At 38.8% G+C, this 15,151-nt stretch overlaps 1 protein-coding gene across 1 annotated transcript in view; it reads left to right on the top strand.

The window, feature by feature from the left end:
* The window catches only part of ALCAM (activated leukocyte cell adhesion molecule), a 115,973-nt gene that overhangs the window by 41,036 nt on the left and 59,786 nt on the right, over positions 1 to 15,151 (top strand). The gene's annotated exons all lie outside the window — the stretch shown is intronic.

The raw sequence follows: 15,151 nt of genomic DNA on the forward strand, positions 1-15,151 counted from the left end.
ATAATATAGAGGGTCATCTGTCTTCATCCTAGCAGACAGTCATCTACATCAGATACAGCTGAATATGTTAAATGGAAGCCTCATCCAAAAAAAAATATCAAGGATGACACTGCCAAAAAAGACTGATGTTGCTTCTTCTGCCTGACAGCTAGGTTGGGCTGCTTGGTCTCTGTCACACAGAAAACTGCTGTCTAGACATGGGGGTGGGGGAAGCCTTTTGCTAATAGTAAAAGTGGTTATAGAGTGCTTTAACTGTGAAAGAAGAAATAGTCTCCTTTAGCCTTTCTCATTCAAAAGTGCTGTTTATTAAAAAGAAGAATTGGGCAATTTTTATATTTATTCTTTGAAGTTTAGCATGACCTACAAAACTACCATATAGCCAAATTCAGGCAGAGGATTCCCTCTGCCAATATTTGTGTCCTCAAGTGTATATTTTTCTAATACTGGTTGAAATGCTGCAAAATAGACATTTTTATTCATTGCACGCATCTGGTTGCTTTAGATAAACTAAGTAAAAAGAGCTAAAATACTGATGAGAGTATTTTTCAGCTCAAGCTTTATTTTCCTGTGCTTTGCCATAAGCTTCAATACAGAACTGTTTCTTAGCCTGGAAGTTCATATTACATTATCTTTCTAATAGTTAGAATAATCTCCAGACATTGAAAGACTTATTACTGCCGTAAGTCTGGGTACAGTGACCACTGGTATCAAATGCAACTCTGTATCTGAATTCTTACTGTCCCAAGTTTATGACTGAGTAAAGTAGGCAAACCAAATCATTTGAGTACTAAGAGACTTCAAAGTCTAGAGGCAGTTTAAATGCGTTTTTTTCACAAAATCCATAATTTATACCAGACTTAATACCTTAAAATTATAGAATTGATATTGAAATGGACTTAGAATTACTTTTTTTGTTAACACACTAATGGGCCAACTAGGGGTAATATTTTCCTGATCTGTAGCTCATGAACAAGTAGAAAATGGTGGTGAAATCAATGACTGAATCAACCATGACGTGATGGATCTCAAGTTTGTGAGGGTATTTCAAGTTACCTGGCAAGTTCTTCATGCCGATATTTTCCTTCCCTACTTTGAGCATTCTACCTGTTAGTCAGCAAAAAAAGCAGGTAGATCAGAACTGAGCTTCATTTTGAATGAGCAGTACTGGGGAGGTGGGAGCATCAACAAGCTGCAAAGGAGGGATTCAGAATTGTTGCTGTGTCACACAATGATTGTGTTAGGGAAGCCAAAGCTCACCTGGAGCTGGAAGTGGAAAGGGATGTTGAGGACCGTGAGGCAATCTTCTGCCACTGGATGAGCAGTAAAAGAATTAGCAAGGAAAATGCTGGCCTGCTGCTGAACAGGACAGATTGAGTGACAGTGCACACAGACAAGAACTCCTCAGGCAGCCCAAGTCTGCAGAACCTTCTTTCCCTGAGTTTTCACTGGGATCTTGCCCTTCTCTTTCCCCGGCTAGCTGATGACAAGAGGGGGGGGGGCGGCAGGTTCCCCCTGGAGCTCCGTTGAATCCCAGTTGTCAATTGTTTTGGCGCAGTATAAAACACAGGCAGCGCACACGGGTCCCAGGGAAACTTTATTTGATGGCAAACTTCCCCTTTTCCTCTCCTGGGACCCCAATCAAGGGGCAAACAAAGACTTATATGTGGGGGAAAGTCAGGGGAAGGCACAACTTTCAACAAATCAGGAGAGTTGGGAGTAAAAAACCTAGGCGGGAATAACAGTAGTGAACCAATAAACTTCCAAGGGAGGAAAAACTGTTTCAATAAAACGGGTGAAGTTTGGAGAAATAGAAACTAGAAACTAGCTGATGAAATAACTGGGAGAAGATGGAGATAAAAGGAAAACAGCACCACGGAAAACCGCCAAATCACAAATCAAACCATAAACCTACTAATAAAACAAAAAGCACGATACAACAGGATCTCCCAGAGGTCTCAACAGATGAACTGGCCACAAGCTGGCAGGGTGTCATTGGAAGCAGACAGCAGATGCTGCCTGGGGCTGCATTAACAGGAGAAGAGCACCAGGTCAAGTGAAGCAGCTACTCCCTTGAACTGGTATTCCTGGACCGCATCAGAAATACTGCTCCTGATTTTGGGCCTGTAGATAAAAGACAGATGTGAGTAAACTAGAGCAGTTGTGGTGAGGAGCCTTCCGTAGAGGAGGGGCTTTTCTGATTCTATGATCTGCCCTCATGAAGCCTTGGGGAGTCTGAAGCAATCTTATGGCTGACTGGTTTGAGCAGAGGAACTGAGCTAGAGACCTCCTGGGATACTGTTTAACTTGAATTACTCTGTGATGATTCTGTGAAATAGGTCACTCTCTGATTATTGTCTTTCCCTTGCTTCCCTTGTTCAGTCATAATCTTGATACTGGATACGCCTGAAGATTGCTTGAAATGTATCCTAAGAGAAAAGAAAGATCTTTTGATACCCTGGTTGGAGGGCTTGTCCAACAATGAATTGTGTTTGAAAACTAGGTATTAGTAGTGAAATGTGATATGCTTGGAGTTGGTCTGAACTGTGAGGTTCTATCCCTAATGGTGCCTTGTTAGCAATATTCAATCCTAGCACAATTAATTGGTTTCCTTACTTATTTGGGAAATGTATTGTGTTCTCCTCTGACTTTTCTCTCCTCCCATACTTTACTAAAAAGGCCTTTGTCACAGCATGCATTTCTTGTTGACACAAAATAGCAGGAATTTAATACCATGTACTTGGTAGGCTGTGTATCATAAGTATTAGGTACCAGACACACTGGTGCCAAACTAACTAACAAAACAATTTATCAGATAACGTCAGTGGTTTTCCTGCCTTTGCTTGACCACTTTGAAGTGATGTAATAGACTCTGCTGACTTCTTGTCATCAGGGAATACACAATACCATGTCTGGCTTTTGTAACCAAACCTCCAAGGGTCTCTGTGCAGACATGTGATGTGACTCTTGAATTCTCACATACAGACAAGTCCACTTTTTTATAAAAAGGCAGTTTAGTATGAATGACACATGCAGAGCACTAAAACTTCCCATTCAGCATTCTCCCACCCCATTTGCTAAGAATAATTTCTCGATTGTGCATTTTTCAGAGTGACTTTGGCCAGGTCGTTTAAAGCAAAGTGAACAACTCATGCATGCTGTGTATACTTTGGTAAGACAGTTGTGTTTTGTGAGGAGCATGCTCTAAATTGTTGATCTTTGCTCAGTGTGACCTCTATTTTATATGTGAATGTGTAGTTGTGATGTTGCTCCTAGCCAGCAATGAGTTCTTTGAATCTCACTCCAACAAGATTGTATGAAAACATCAATATAAGGAAAATCATGAAGGTCTTTTGATAAATTTAGTCTGCAGGGATCTTTAAAAACCTTTACTTTCACTGAAAAATAGATCATCTCAGTATTTTTATTGAAACAAGCAATTATGTTGGCAGGTATTGTATGCTTTGGCCTTCTAAGGAGAGCAAAAAAAAGTATGCTGAAGTGCCTGTTTCCTTGCTGGTTTTGTTGTTTTTTTTTTTTTTTTTTTTTTTTTCTGTGGGTTCATGACCAGAGACTTCTGTTCTTGCACTTTATGTCTTGGGGCAACAATTATTTAGAGGGCATAGTTTAAAAGTCTGTCTGCTAGAAAGCTTTACAAATTTTATTTACAAATCTGTAGGTTTTCGGTTGATCAATTTCCACTCCTGAAACTTTTGTTATTTTACAATCTTCCTGAGAAGCTGATGACAATTACAATTAGAAATAGAATCACTAAAGACCACAGTACTCAGCATTCTCTAAATATGCCATTATTTTTTTCCTTGTTGTTCAGGGGTATTTGAGGAAATTTCGTATCTCAGTTCCTTAATCTCACTCTTATCTGAATTCAACATCAAAATATGGCACCAAGTGTCTTGCTTCATTGCTAAACATCTGCTCAAGCTGGATCATGACGATTTTGAACAACTGGAGCAAGATTTCCTGAGAACTCTGTAGTGTAAATTGGAAAACTAATTTGGCACCATAAATAGATTTATTGCCACATGGGCATGTATTGTCCAGAGTCTTCCACCAGCCTTGCTTTCAGAGATCTGTAGTTTATCATGAATATGTAAACTGTGTTCTCAAGTTCCTGGCCTTTAATCTAGGCAGTATGTGATTAGTTAACTTAGGTTAACTTAAGTATTCTGGGGTGTCATTTTCTCATTCTGAAATGAAGTTTAGCACACTCTGGGCTGACTAATTAGGCCCATGTAGAAAGCAATGAGTGACTTACTCTATTTGAAACAGTGCATGAAGTTAAAGAACCTGATAACTGACTAAACTAATGCAGAGTGGTCAGGTCCCATTCCCCTTAAAGATGTCAGTCTGTGAAGTAACTTCCTTAGCACTTAGCTTTTGCTAATTACTTAGAGTCACCATTTGCATTCCTCTTCCAGCTGCTTTGGCAGTGGGAAGAGCTGGGGGTGCCTGATCTGCCAAGAGCTGCTGTCTCCTCTTGGTGCAGAGCCTGGCACTCACCTGAAGGTCCTTCAGCTGCACCTCCCTTCCTGCTTGCTCGTCCCACTGATGTCAGGTCAGTGACCTGAGATGCCTGTCAGGCTGGGGACCCTGCACATAACCATCTTGAAATGAGGGCTGTTATGACTTTTAATTGTTCCTGTTTGGTTGCCCAGTTCATTACTCTGCTGGATATGAACTCCAGGCTCTCTGAGCTCAAATCTGCATTAAACAGTTGATTTTCCTCTTTTTATTTTGTTCAGCTTTTGTGCTTGAAAAACAGAAATGGTAATATTGCTTTTTCTAGGTAGCATATATAGATGTAGCAAAAATGCCTGTAAACTGGTTAATTTTAAAAAATTCTTTATTTCAAAATAAAATCATATTAACTATATATCAAATACATGAGGGTCCTTACATTTGCAAATTTTTATATTGACTTCAGCTTTTTTACAGTACACTGGTACATGTTTTGCAATTAATTTCAAATGGCAAAAGGTTGAAAAGGCAATTTTTTCTCCTTTGTCAGCTACTTCATTTTCTCCAGCATTGTTGAAACCAGTGTAGCACATGTTACATTTTCTGCTGGATTTATAAAGCAGGATGTAATTAATTAAGATTAATCTCTCCAGAGCCACTTTCTAGATCAGGTGAAACCTCTGGCCTTGTCCTCTGCTTTGAATGTGTGTATGTGCTTTTGGTGGGTGGAACAGAGACATCCACAGAAAACGTAGTGGCTTTCATTTTGTTCAGTGTCTAGTTTGTTGCTTGGGGAGGGCAGAGTGCAGGAGGAATAGGGCAGGTGGCCAGCTGAGCTGTTTGGTTTTTCTTGCCTTTCCCACTCTAATCTTGGAAACTTTATGATGAAGTATGGCCTGGGATCCTCTGAAGAGAAGATACAGCAGGTAAATCAGTATGCTATTGAGGGCTGGAAAACGAGACAGGAAACACAGGACTCCCACTGGAGTGCTTGATGCTTCTGTGACCTATTGCTTTTCCTTTATCTCCTCCCCAGTAGAGCTGGGAGGGTGAATACTTCCTACCAGAATCAGGCAGGATTAGTTATGCTTTTGAAGTTCACCAGCAGGAGACCTTCAGGGCTTTCTGACAGCTGCTCTTGGAGCATTGATCATTCAGGTTGTGCTGCATGAGAAAAGTAATCCCTGTTGGTGAGCCAGCAAGTATGCACTCACTCTTAATTTGTTTTTTTAGAATCTCTGAGGGTGCAACCAGTACACTTAAAAGTGCCCCCAAATTATTTTTTAAGCTGCTTAGTAAAGTTAGATGACTTTTAGTTCAGAGTTCTTATGACAGGAGAAGACAGCTGTGTTCCAAATCTCTGTAGATTACTGTCTCTTCCCTCCTCTGATTTACTTTACCATTCCCATAGTACTGGAATTGAAGGGCAGGGAGTGGCAGAGCCCCTGGTGTGCTGGCTCTCTCTCTCTTTGTATGTTCAAAAGCATGTTATCTTGAGTTTGAAATAAAATGTTTAATTTTGATGAACATAAAGAATTTACTTAAAACAGTTATCTATACAACAAAAAATAAAAGCCTATTCAAACCCACTGTGTCCCAGTCTGTCAGCCTTTGTGATTATCTTCTGTTCTGTACTCAAGAGATTTGCCCAAAAGCAAAGAAGAAAAAGCCAGCTCCCCTTTGTGCATCTAACCCTTCTGGGAGACACTGCTCTTATTGCTGCACCTCATCTCCTGAATTTAGAGTCTGAATATGGCAATGGCAGCAATCCAGGGTAAAGTCACATCACTAAACCTTTACAGTCTGTTGTCATGTACCTTACAAAGACAGCTTTCATACCGACTGCACACGGGATGTAAAACATGGCTTGTAACAAGGATTTGTTTGCTCTTGGCTTACACACAATTCTCACAAAATGACTGCAAAGATTTAGGGAAGAATGAAATAAAACTCTGGAGGTAGTACATGTCCAGAGAACTTTAATATAGTATGATGATATAATCTGCACCAACTTTGCTCTTTTTCTTGCATGGTAGTACAGATTATACTATAAAGAATCATAATCATTTTTTATCTCTTTTGCTGTAGGAAGAAAATGCAGACATAGGACAGGATGTGTTAAATCCATTTTCATGTCATCAATATTATTCTTTACTGTTAGAATTAGCAACATATGGTACCACATAAGTTATCCATGGTTGTAGAGGGGACACAACGATAATTTCTATTTGTTAGTTTTTTGATCGCACAAAGAAAAATACTGTCAGCATTTATACTTCCCTGTGAAGGGCCACTACTGGTTAATAAAGAGTGTATTTACCAATAACAGTGACAGCAGTCAGTCAGTCAGTCTGTGCAGATACATGAGAAAATGAAATCCCTGTCCATGTCCTCCAGATCAGTAGATACCAGCTAATTTCCCTGTTCAGTGGAGTGGATAGGTATCCATGCAAATATCTAATACTGATATCCTGAGGAGGCAGAAGAGCTGGATAGTCAAAATTGCAGGTCCTTTCCCCCATCATCTCTCCCCGAAGTGCAAAGGATTCAAGTAATACTGATTCACTGGCAAAACAAATGTGCTCAGGTGTGTTAGCACAGTCTGCAGCAGAGGACGTATTACAATCAGCGATGGCATGTTTAAACTTTGAAACTAGAAGTTTCTTGGCTGTGTCTCAAAGCAAGTTCCCTCAGCTCTTCATTACTGTGGGAGATAAGCTCATCCTAAGTGATTCTGACCAAAGACCTCCTTAAAGAAATGCCAGGAAACTTTAAAAATTATGGGTATCAGAAAGTGAGTTTAGATCATCAAGAGAAGATCATGATGAAGTCATAAAGAGCCAACAGCTCTGTAAAAGATAAGGAATTGTAGCTTAAAATGCTTAAGGGAGAGCATGCAGAGGATGGCTGTGCTGCTTGGGATGGTAGCTAGAAAAAAAATAAATACTTATCTATGTTGTGGCTAGTCTTGACAAAATATTCCTAGGTAAATTTTGTCTGAAAAAAAAAGAGAAAAATTTTGGATTCTTCCCTTGAAACAGAAACTCTGTGTCCTTCCTATGAATTATTGTATCTTTCTACCTCTCATTTTTTCTTGTGTTGGAGAGTACAAAGTAGAAGAAAGGGCTTTTTTTTGTTAATCCTATCTTTCTCACAGGAACAGACTTGAAAAATCAGCTCACAGTTTTTTAATTGTTGCAGTCTTAAAACTATAAATGGCTTTTTTTTCTCATATACATTTATTTACTTATTTTAAGGGTCAAAAAAGTTCACTAAGGAATCAGTTTGCTAGTTGCTAACAAGAAAACTGTTTCAAAGCCTAGTTATTATTAGTTGAAGCTATTAAATTAACTTGAAGAAGTAACATAAACCATTACATGCTTTTTTTAATCTTGGTGATTTATGGTAATGGTGATATCATTTAAAAATTCTGTAGGTTTTTAATTGAGATATCTAGGGAATTTTTATATGTAGTTTGCTCAATATCAACGTCTCTATGAAATAAAATTTTTATACATTTGTGTCATTGTTTCATCCTCTAAACATTTTGAATGGTTTATTACCAGAGGCTAGATTAAATGCCTGTGCAGTGTTCTCTCTGTATACAGTGTCTGGGAAATATCTTCCAATCTTTGGTGAAAGAAATCCATCATTTATGGTATCTGTGAAAAGTAATGCTCTCAACACTGATCTATAACATGATTTTGCAAATATTGGTTTTTTTCCTCTGGGTCTCTAACTTTATAAATATTGGTAATGCTTGGAGCAAGTTAATGTCAGCATTTTTACTAGAAAACCTTTACTTTTTGTCTGCAAAAATTGTAAAATACTGAAACTGCTTATTCAGCATTTCATCTTGCAAACCAGTAACTGCAAAATCATGAGTATTTGTACCAGTGTGATAGAAATGAGGATGCTTTTTTTTTTGCAGCCATATGAAAAAAAATCTTGTATCTGTACAGTCCTTGAAGCTCTGTTACACTATGTAGTTATTTTGTGTGTTGGGACTTCCTCAGGTATCCAGAGCCACATGAGTGACTTAATTCCCACCTAAGGGAGGAGATCTGCCTGTGTAGACCTGCAGCAGTGGCCAGCATGGATTTGCTGGGTATCCCTGCTCTCTGGGGGGGACTACTGACAGCTTTGGATTTGTAAACGTTCCTCTCCAAGGCAGAGCTGGAAGAGTTGCAGGCTTATGCACAGAATATCTGACTGTCAGCTTCTGTTGATAACTTCCTTAAAAATACTGTTGGCTGTTTGGAATTTTTTTCCCAAATATTTTGAGTACAATAATCACAGGAGTATATCTGACCACTTGGGCAGGTGTACATCTGAGTCAGCTGTCTAAACAGCATCTGCTCACGGTCAAGAGGGCATGATTCACTGTGAGGAAGACTATTCTTTGTTAGTTCCCTAGAAATGCCATTTTCCCTCATCTGAGCATAAAGGTGATGCTGAAGTGACATAAAAACCCACACTGAATGTAATTACAGTTAGGTGAAATCAATTTTATCTGAGTTTACTGCTTTATTAGTTTTTCTTTGAGTCAGAGAATGGCTGTACTTGGTTCTGGTTGGGGTAACAAAAATACAGCGAGATAAATATCCTGAGTTTACGACTTTGGGACTGTGGTTTTGTAACAAATGCTTGGTAAGCTTTACGTCAGCATACAAAAAATCAGTCAAATTTTTGAAAAGTATACTTAGCCCTGATAATACTTACATTTAAAGGGAAAGAAGTGGGAGTTGCTGAGGAGCTGAAATGGGGGTTTTGCAGCGTGAATAGATAAGCCAGGAGTAGTAGTGGTAGTGTATTCAGCTGCATTTTTTTGGTAAGTTTTCTGTACGCTTCAGATATTAGTAGAAGCAAATTTGTACTCAGCTCAAGGACTGTTCATGATTCAAAATTAATTTGTATGCTAAAAAACAAAGATGATATTGACATTACTAAGACATATGGGCAACAACTTTCAGAAAGCCCTACTTACTAAACCACAGTTTGGAGAGATATACAAAAGATAGTGGTCTTGATAATTTTCCAAGAAAACAAAGAATTTTTTTAATGGCTTGTAGTACCAAAAGTGTCTTTACAGATTAGGAAGCTTAAGATCCACAAAGTATTTTGTGATTTAACGGAGTCAGTAGAAATTAGGATTCTTAATTTTTTTCAATGCTCTTTGAAATGTTTTTGGTTTTTTTTTTTATGTAATGTAAAACAATTTTGATGGGCCATGTTAATTTTGCCAGTGTTTGATATTGAATCACTTTCAATTCAGTTAAAAAATAATCAGTTTAAGTTCTTTTCTATCTAACTTCTTGTTATTCAGTTGTTTCTGCTTCCTCACCTTTTATACTGATTTTTTTTCTCAGTGTTATGCTTCTTTCAGTGATACTTTGTGAGAGGAACCTTGACTAACAAGAACAGCAAATTTCAGAACCATCTAGAGTGACCTTACTTAAATAGTAAATCAGCAATTTTTTTCCTCATAATTCTTTTGGTGATGTGTTTCCCTTGATTTGTTACAGTTTATGCTATAAGAAATGTTACTTCTTAACATTTCCCTATACACATGTAATGGTACAGATCATGTCCTGTCTGCATATGTTTTAGAGAATTATTTCTTTGATGATCAGCTGTTAAGTTCTTGATTGCATATTTTGGCTGCAGAGTCTATTTCTTTTGCTTCCCAGCGTCAGATGCAAAATAGTTAATCACAGCCTCAAGAGATGAAGTGCCCTCTCAGCAGCTGCTGATGTCTTTTGGAGACTGGTGGTCCAGGCATATCTAACAATAGTGGTGTAATTCTTCCTCACAAGTAGGTGGTGATCCTGGTTTCCCACGAAAAATCTTTGATAAAATCCACAGAAGTGGCTACTGAAAGGGCAAATAGCACCTATTTTAGCAATCAGGTGGAGAGTTCAGGGCAGGCAGGAAGCCTTCTTTCACAACTTGAAGTCACATTTCTTTCTCTTCTTTTTTTTCTTAAAATACTCCTTTTAATAAAACTCACATTCAAAGGATCTTTCTTCCCTGTGGACTTAATCTGATATTGAGTTTCTTAATGGAACCACCCTTTGAGCCTTCCAGTTTTGATTGATTGTAATTCTTCTTCCTCCAAATGCCTCTCCTGTAGTTATCTGTTCTGCACAGAGTTAGACTTCCAGATCTCTCCTTATTCTTCAGGAGACAAATCTTCCTCCTTCTTCCACCCGTTCTTTTTTCAGTGTCCCAGGATTCAGCTGAAAACTTAATTTGCCCTTCAGTTAATCAAGGCTCTGTTCTGCTTCCTTTCTCATCAATATCCAGCACATCTTAGCTGATTAGGGCATTGTTAAAACAGATTAACCTTAGCTGTAGATCAAGGACCTAAAATGTTTGCTGTAGTCCTCAAGGGAGAATCTTACAAGTTTAGAAGAACAATCTGTCCGCTTCTGTTAATGGCAAGATACTTCTTGAACATACTTTAGGATTGACAAAACCTTAATTAAATTGGTTAAATTCTCAGGTGTGGATCTGATCCAGCACTCACTGAAGCTGATTGATATCAGCAAGATTTAGACAGCCCCAAGTCCAACACAAACAAGGTATTCTAGTACTGTTACACAATAATTACAAAACAGCTCACCAGCTTCTTTCTGTCTCTAGCTGGAATAGGCACAATATTGTGGCTTGGGTTTTACACCAGATGGCAACTGGAGTACAAGGTCTCTAGAATGCTTTGGTAAAGTCTCTGGAACTGCATTTTTATTGTTTGTTAGCTCCATGTTATTACAAAACTCTAGAGGATATTGGGTGATTTTGGAGCCACTTTTTAATCTTGCATTTGCTTTCTGTTTTGAAATTGTATTAGAAGTGATCATTCCTTGAAGGGAAAACTTAATATATAAAAATGAGTCAAAATGAAAGGTCTCCCTTAAAGTCAACACCTACCTAATTTGCAGAGGATTAGATAAAAATGTAGTATTTCACTGTAAATAGTTAAGAATTGGCTTGACAGACCTATGCATAACCTGATCTGGGCTCTCCTTTAAACAGGAGGTTGCACTGTATGATTTCCAAAGCCCCTTCAACCCAGTCTTTGTTATGAGCCTGTGATTCTGCAGGATGTTCAGGGCCACCGTGGGTACACACCTACCCAGAGCTGGCTACTCCTAAAGATGTGTCTTTGGCTGATTTTCTGCTTGTGCTGATCCGTATTCCCACCTCCTCTAAAAACCCCATATAAGGCAAAGCTATAAGTGATGAATACCAGAAAAACTGAGAGTTCTGCTTCTGTACCTGGCAAGAGCAAGCTTTAGAGCACAGTACTGTTTGCATTTTAGGCCTGCAGGTAATGAGTGGAAAACCAGAAGAGGACTGGGAGCATTAATGGAAGTCCTGGAGACATGAGAGGGTATCCCACTAAGCAGAGTAAATAAGTCATTTATTACTTTCATCCTTTGAAAAAAACTGTTTGCTGGTCCTTTAAATGTTATATGGAGGATTTCACATGTTTTTAACAGCAAAAAAACCCAAAACATATTTACACTGTTCGCCTTTATAACACTCAGTATTTAGAGTGCCATGAGATTATGTGGGAAGAACTGTTAGTAGAAAAGCACCTGGGTTGTGTCTGTGATGAGTCCCTTGTGCAGTTTTTTTCCCCCCAAAAATGTCCTGTCACGTGTTTCTTCCAGATGGAGATGAGGCCAAGTCAGGTTAGTTTCTGGCTGGGGAAATGTGGGCTGAGTTACATCCTGAACTTTTATTTTATATACACGAAGAGGGAACACTTGGTGCTCTACACTTCTCTGCAACTGGACAGGAAAGAAGAGAAGAGGAGAGGGAGGGAAATGTGGGGATTGCAGCTATCAACAACTTGTGTTGTGGACTCCCTTATAATTGGGGATTTGCCTGATGACACCTTAAATTTAAAATTCTTTATTACAAATCCTTGTTCAAAAGTTTTGATTCAAAAAATTACATTTCTAAAGGTGTAGAAGGGTTTTGGTTGCTTTCCTCTTAGGATATATTCATAGATGTCTTCAAATAATAAGAAAAAAATTGTTTCTTTGGCAACTTAGAGCTCTGAATTTGCTGAGTTTGGGTAGATTTGGGACATTAGGTGTTTGATTTGTTGGGTTTTTTTAAATCTTCAAATATATAATTGTAGTTCTGATATGATTAATAGAGCATTTTATAGATTTGTATGAGATTGCAGAATTTCACTTACTCGTAATAAAAGAATTCTGGGGGGTTCTCATGCTGTGTAGAGACGTAATAATCTTAAGAAACGGTGCAATTGGTTGTGCTTAGCCTCAGGATGCCAAGCTGGATGTCTTCTCAGGGTGTGACTAGAGGGGCAGGAAATCAGATTTCTCCATTATATGTCACCTTGATCACCCAAAAAGCAATCCACACTCTCTAAATTCATGTTAATATCTGTGCTGTCTTGCTCATACAGAAATACATTTCTGATTAACTTTTTTGAGAAGGACCCTGATTTATAAATGTTCTGTAATAATTTTTAACTGAAGTAAAATATCTGTTGCTTATTAAGGCTTATTGTTCTGTAATTTCTGCTACTTTTATTTCTTCCTCCCTATTAAAAATAATAAGATTACTGTCCAGGAGCAGCTTTATCAGCGATACACTTTTCAGATGAAAAACATGAGGTTATGTGGTAAATGGTGAGCGTTCAGACCTGTGGAGCAAACAACACATCTCTTGCTTATGGCTGATCATCCTGCACCAGCGGATGCAGGCTCTGCTTCCTTCCTCATGCTTCATTTTTCATCAGCCCTTGGTAGCAGCATCCATGGGGATTTGCTAACAGGAGAACTTACAGGGAAATGTCATTTTTGTAAGACAGACCTGGAAAAGCATGAAATAGTAATTTCTCTTAGTGTCTGTTTTGTCTGGACTCCTCCAGAGCAGAGCTTGTGGTTGCAAGCCCAGGACTTAACAGGTTTAAAGATCTCTTGAATCTGTGAAACGTGATGTCCCTAGGAAGACAGCTGTCCTTGCCTCTTAGCCCCTCTCATCTCCAGGAGGCTGCCTTTTCACCCTTTAAAACAGGCCAACCAAGGTACCACAGCAATGGCATAATTACAATTTAATTCCTGGGTTAATCTTACTGGAGAAGTTGATTTTGGTCTCTGGCCTTTTGTTAGAGATGGGTCTGCCCCTTTCTGCAGTTTGAGGCTGGGATTTGAGAAGGATCATCTCAAAGAGTGAGGTTTCCAGTTTCTGTGTGCAGCTGAGCCTGCTGGTGAGCAGCAGGTGTGACCTGTTTTGCAGTGGCATTCCCAGCTCCCTGGTCCAGCTTCTCACCTTCAAGGCACATCAGTGTCTGCTCACTGGATCCTACTTCACATGGCTTCTTTAAGGGCAGTGAAGTGGGGAGAAGGAGTGGAAGAATAAATGTTTTGCCTTTCATTTTGTGCTTCTGCGTTCCTTGTTTTGCAAGGGTTTGTGGCAGTCTGCCTCCAGAGATGTGCAGTTCCTGGTGCAGTGCAGGCTGAGTCTTCAGGTTGCTTCATGCCACTATAATAGAATCCCTAACAATGCCAGCATTTGAAATGCAGAGAGAAATTGTGGTATCTGCAAATCTGTAATAACAGATAAAAATATGCTGACAACTCTAAAATCAAGTAGATCAGATGTGTGTTTTAATACTTTCTGCACTGACTGCTTTTTGCTGTCACATAATTTTTGAACAGAAAATAGAAAGTGAAAAGGAGTAATTCTGGTATTTGCACACAGTGATTTTGGGTATAGTGGAATAGCAAGTTCTTAGAAGGACCGATCCCTGTGCTGTACTGGAAAAGTTAGAGTCTTACTTTCTCTTCTCAATTTTCTGACAGGCAGCAGAGCCAAATTAAATTGTGTTTAGTACATGAGGTTAATACCCAAGAGACCTGGAGTTGCATTTGTAATACAATGTATTATGGGTTTAATTTTCTAAGTAGCCGTGCCTCCAAGTGACACTTAAAAGCAGCAGTTTAAAGCTGCTTATTCCTACATTATGTTTCATGAAAAACAAGCTGAAAGCAAAATCTGTTTTGTTTTTCCAAAACAGAAAATGGTGGTTTTGTTTTCACAGTTGGGTGCCAAATGATAACAATTTTTTTTTATTCATGCAATTAAACCTGGAGGTTAGAATCTCAGAAGCACTTTATAAGCCTGTATTTCAACTTACAATACATATAGAAGAATGTCTTAAAGAATCATTTGAAAAATTATTACTGCGTTTGTTCAGTTTATTTATTCCCCAGATATATAAGGCTGGTGCGTCATAAAACCCCACAAAAGGCTCACAAAGGTGCCACTATCAGACTAATTTCAGATTTTTCTGTGGAAATTGGTGTATTTTTATACTAACTGTGCATTGAGAGCGGTTGTTTTGCAATGCCCATAGAAGCTGTATTAATTAGCAAGTTTTGTGATTACTTCAGAGGCAGCTACTCCTGTACTACCCATCCCTAGAGTGGAAATGCAGGTCAGCCAAGGGAGCTCATGTGCTGTAATCCAGCTACAAAGTGTTAGTAAAACTCGATGTGTCTCGGTGGGCTTCCTGAGCTGTTCTGCCTTAAACCTCATTGTGTAGGCCTGTTTGGGCAAAAGTCAGCAAAATCACTTAGATCTCTTTGAGTTTGTTGTGAAACAAAGAATTCATTAGCCTGAAAGGGACTCA

This window comes from Pyrgilauda ruficollis, unplaced genomic scaffold (genome assembly GCF_017590135.1).
Source record: "Pyrgilauda ruficollis isolate IOZ18807 unplaced genomic scaffold, ASM1759013v1 scaffold17, whole genome shotgun sequence".
Lineage (NCBI taxonomy): Eukaryota > Metazoa > Chordata > Aves > Passeriformes > Passeridae > Pyrgilauda > Pyrgilauda ruficollis.